At 35.9% G+C, this 5,594-nt stretch overlaps 1 pseudogene; it reads left to right on the forward strand.

Annotated features, from left to right (window-relative positions):
* The first annotated feature begins 1,607 nt into the window (after positions 1-1,607).
* On the forward strand, positions 1,608-1,993 carry LOC113280654 (annotated as a pseudogene).
* Positions 1,994-5,594: the final 3,601 nt, after the last annotated feature.

Consider the following 5,594-nt stretch of genomic DNA (forward strand, 5'->3'; position numbering starts at 1 on the left):
TTTTTTTTTTTTTGATTGGAAGAGAAATTTTATTAAGATTGAAGAATATAAACACGAAAATATAAAATGAAAACCCAGAACATAAATGCTTATTACCAAACAAGTTGTAAATAAGCTCCCCAAATGCTAATCACACTGGTTGTAAAAAGCTTCCCCAAGTAACCCATATCAAGAATTGATAGCTCCCAAATATGTTAAAAAGCCCAATTAAAAAAGCTTAACCCCAGGAAAATTAAGTACAGTAAACGAAAAAACCAACCAAAACCCTAGCCCAAAAGAGCACAATTGGTGACACTGACTGTCACATTCCGCCACCGTGGACACCCTATGGAACCACCACTTGATTCCATCACTATTTGTAAACCCTAACCCAAAAAGACCACAATCTGTTAGTGACACTACCAAGTCACATTCCTTGATTATGTCACAGAGAAACATATTTGATTCCGGCTTCACTCAACCACAGTGTAAATCTATCGTAGTTGATAAAACCTCGAGTCCATGATGATGTCCAGGATTTGGAGAGTGGTGGTGAATAAGTTCAGGAAATATTTTACCTAATGGTGAGTATCCTGAAACAAGATCGAAAGTGAATCTTCCAAACCTCGATAGATTCTTCCCAAACACCTGAAACAAGATCGACCACCACCAATACAAGATCGACTTTAAACAAACAACCTCACTGGTCTCCTCCATAATCCATAGATCGAAAACACCTACACCATCTACAAACTTCTAAAACCAAAAAAGAGATAAAACCTTGAACACCATATTGTGATGGATTCCAACATCATTAAAACATGGTTCCCCAACCTCGTTATCTCTTCCCATCGCGTGATAAATGGTATACTTGATCACTATACATAGATATATAGTTCGACTTCAAACTATGTACTACGTAAAACTACATGTGCTGATCAGTTATCATAGTTTAGTAACTTTAGTTATTGATAAAGTGATTTTGATCCTCGATTAAGCTTGCTAGTTCTATAACCAAGCTGTCCATGCACATATGAAACAGACTTAACATTTCCGGACATCTATGCTATAAATAGTGATCGTATAGGCAACATGCCAATTAAACGCGATTTGCTTACTCCATTGGAAAAAGTTTAAGGATTAAAACACGAGTTGATCGCGTGTCTTATAGCATTTTCGTATAAATGGGCTAACAAGTATCAAACAAAAATCATATATTCCCGAGTACAAGTAGTACTCACTGTATCAATATCTAAAAATAAAATCATTAATAGTATAGTCATGAATAAAGTCTATTTGGGGGCATATAAATTTAGATATCGACGCTATCTTCAGTTCTTTCAGCAATTCGCTGGTACGGTAGGAATTAAGGTTGAGTGTATATCTTTATCAAACAAATGATATGATCGCTATCGATTTGGGGGTTATTATATCCCAACCCAAATATCTATAAAGAATATTCTTCATTTCATGACCGGCCTCTCTCACACACTAACACACACACACTAGTTATTTTCACAAGAATGCATCAACCCATCACGCACCTTCTAGCTAGATCCTTTATCATCTATAAATAACCCAACATTGTAACTTGATTCTCATCATCAACTCAAACACTCCAAAGCTTCTTCTACTTACAAGCAAAACTTCATAACAAGCTTTGAATATCCTCCAAGGTAGTAGATAAACTTCCTTAGATCACACATTTTCAATTTATAATGGAGAGAGTAACAAGAATGGCATCACAAAGAGCTGTAGTGATCTTTAGCAAGAGTACATGTTGTATGAGTCATACTATCAAGACCCTTTTCTATGATCTCGGTGTAAACCCAACAGTTCATGAACTCGATGAAGAACCCAAAGCAGGAAAGAAATCGAGAAAGCACTTATAAGGTTGGGATGTAGTCCTTCGGTACCTGCCGTATTTATCGGTGGTGAGATAGTTGGAGGAGCTAATGAAGTTATGACTCTTCATCTCAGTAGCTCTCTCGTTCCATTGCTGAAGCACTTATAGATATCCTGAATTTCTGTCAAAGTTGCATTATCTTCTGCTTTGAAGTCTACATTAGCTCTTTGCATATCTTTGGCCCATTAAGTGGCTAGTTCAGCTCCACGCCTTGATCTTCGGTCTCGAGTGATAGTGTCTTTGACATTCCTTGCCCCCAAATAGTTACCTTCATAATTCATTGCAATTAGAGCAAAGTTAGTGTACGATAAATTATCAGCGCTTGGATCCATGTAAATAAAACTCATGTAGCTAATGCTAATGGTAACACAAATTTCTGTTTGTGGTTATTTTTTAGTTTGTCAATTCTCTGCTGCTCATCCCTTCTGTAATATATAAATTGTTCAGAATGTGAGATAGGTTATGGATGACCATGTTATGAGAGCAAAGATGTTGGGTAATCTTATTGGCAGTTCTGCTAGAAGAAGGTTTGATCTTGTTGGAAAAAAAATCACATCTAGCTTTCCAAATAAACCAGCTTATAGTAGCATAAATTTGAATCCAGTCTTGTTGTTGATTATGCGATTGAAACCAGCTGTTCATCCAATCATTAAAGTCTCCAAAGTTGTTGAAATATTGGTGATGAGGACCAAAAAAATAACTCCAGACCTCAGAAACAGAAGAACAAGAGAGGATAGTGTGAGTAATATCTTCCTTGGCATTGTTGCATAGAGTGCATGTGGAGTCAATGTAGCTTAGGATGCTGGTTATTCTGGCATTAGTTGGAAGAATCCCATGGGCACATTTCCATACAAACATTTGGATAGAATGAGAAGTGCCCAGATTCCATATCTGACTCCAAGGAGGGTTAAGTGTATCATCGTTATACTTATATTGAATTTTCCTGTCATAAAGAGATTTGACAGAGAATTTCCATTTTTTGTTAGGCTCCAGATTATAGCATCTTCCTTATGAGTATTCTTGTTGGTGTGTCTAATAGTTGTTTGATCTTAAACAATGAACCAAAGATTGATGATATTCATATCCCATTCTCCTTTGTTGTCCATGAGTTGATTTACTGTGTTTAGAGTGTTTGGGCAGAGAGGTGGTTTTGTTAGAATTTCCTTTTTTTTATCAATCCATCCATCCTCTCAAATGTTGATAGATTTACCATTTCCTATCTCCCAGTTATAATATTGTTGTAAGTTGGGCGCCCCTTCCAAAATACTTTTCCATAACCAAGAGCCATTTTTTTTGGATTTGTATCCACTCTGATCATAAGATCATTTTTGAGATGGTTTGCTTTCGTGGTGGTAGTCCATAAGGAATCAGGTTCAGCTACCATCCTCCAAGCAATTTTTGTTATCATGGTACTATTAAAAAATTTCATTTTTTAAACTAAATGTATGCTAGCATTCGACTATAGAGACCTACGCACCATTTAGAAGATGCATACGCCATTTCCATAACCGGAAAACTAAGACATACAACAATCCTAAGCTTAACTTTTGCATTCAACTGATCTTTACAACAAAGTTCTTCACACCTCAACTGAGGATTCTAAATAATGTTCGAAGACATTGATTGTCTCAATTCAGGAGCTTCTTATTATCATAGTTGAGCTTCTAGAGATTTTCTCATAATCTCAAGACAAGTTTGCCAATGTCTCATTTAGGAGACATTGTAATCATTACTGAGATTATATATAGTTCTAGAGATTTCTTTACATCTCTGTCAATAGATTACTTTATGATTTCAAAACAACCTTTTATCTCTAGGAAGAGATTTCTTTATACGATCAATTAAGATCTACGTCAATGTCTCAATTAAGAAACTACAGTATGATTTTTGATAATCTCAACTGAGATTTGCTAATGTCTCACTTAAGAGACTACGGCAAAATTCCTAATGATCTCAACTAAGATCTTCTAATGTCCATTTAAAGAGACTACAACAAGCTCAAATTCCTTATGAGATGTCTCCGAAGAGACTTTCTGTGCTCGGTATGAGCTATGTCGACTTATTGTACTCAATATGAGCTATGTCGACTTTATGTACTAATCTCAATTGTATATATTATTAGTGCTCGATTTTATATTTATTATGGCTTTTTATGTCCCTGTAGGTATTTTTGGAGAAATAAGCTTTTGCGGCGAAATTGGCTAAAAAGTGATTTTTGCGCTCGTGGGAGAAAATTACTATACGGACCCTAACTTTGGATAAGGGGTAACCCATTTCGGGCATGTGCTAAAGGGAGACCGGGACTGGATAAAGGGGAGGTCACTTTCCTTCCCAAATTCAAAAGAAGAAAATTGGCGGGAATACTAGCTTTCACGCCTGGCAGATTTAGGGTTGGATTATTGGACGTGTTTTAACGAGATTCAATCGCTGTAAATGATTGGGATGGACTTGTATTGATCAAACAAAGTTAGTTTGGGCAGTTTAACTAACCAAAATGGGATGGATAATCTGTTGGAGGAAGACAGCGTCAACAGAAGGAGCGTGAACATATTTCGAAGATATGGTGATTAATCAGCAGAAGATATCACAAGATTTGCTTCTATCCTATCTTAACAAAGTTTGGAAAGTTATTAAAAACCAAATATCTGCTATTAACGAGAAATCAGAGTCCACAGGGAAAGAAATAACGGACGAGGCCGTGAAGAATAATAGAAGATATTCGGGATTAAACCAAGATATTTTTGGGCCTGTCGAGTATAAAAAGTCCTGTGGGAGTTCAGAGAAGCTTTATCAAGAGTTTGGGGAAGGTTTGGGACGTAGAGGAGCGATGAAGAAGGATTAACAGCAATTCCCACCTGCTGCTGCTGCTGCCATTAGAGGACCTTGAAGAACACGAAGAACAGACTGCACAGAGCAGTCTTATTTTCCGCAGCGTTAACAGCAGCAGCTAAGTATCGTTGTTTTACATCAGTCGTCTCCTATCGTTGATTTCTGGACGCCTTTTGTTGGTCGTAGTTTCATTGTTTTATATTTATCACTCTTTTAATCATATTTTGAGCATCAATTATATGTATTTTGAGAACATGATTATTATGAGTAGCTAAACCCCAATACTCGGATGATGGAGGAAGCTGTTTTTCATCCATGTGGTTATTTAAATAATTCTTAATTCACTTTTTGCACCGATTTTAATTGATTTATGATTTCAATTAATTACTTGTGATTTTGTTTGATGGAACATGCTTAGTCCTAGGGATTCTTGATGAGCCATGCTTATAATATACAAGTAATATTTTATGGAATCTAATTTGGCAAAGATAGAGTTAATATTTGTTTCATTTTGAGCTATAATCTCCTAGGATTAATTTCTCGTGCCACTTGAATATGAAACACATTGGAATCCTGAGTCCTGGTTTCTCTTGATCTTGTGACATATTTTCTGTATATATCTTTATTTTTAAATCTTTACAAGTCCGAGCAACGAATCCTTATTTACCTCGCACGAAAAATACTACAACAAATGGCGCCGCCGACGCGGACTTGTTTATAGATTTATTTTTATTTATTTTTTTAGGTTTATATTTTTTTATTATTATTTATTCCTTTTTACTTTGTCTTTTTTTTCTTTGATTTACAGGTTTGAAGTGGAGCACTAAGGACTTGGAGAGGAAAAAGCTTAAAGCGAAAAGAGAAGAAAAATGACAATTTT

The sequence above is a fragment of the Papaver somniferum genome, chromosome 5 (assembly GCF_003573695.1).
Source record: "Papaver somniferum cultivar HN1 chromosome 5, ASM357369v1, whole genome shotgun sequence".
NCBI lineage: Eukaryota > Viridiplantae > Streptophyta > Magnoliopsida > Ranunculales > Papaveraceae > Papaver > Papaver somniferum.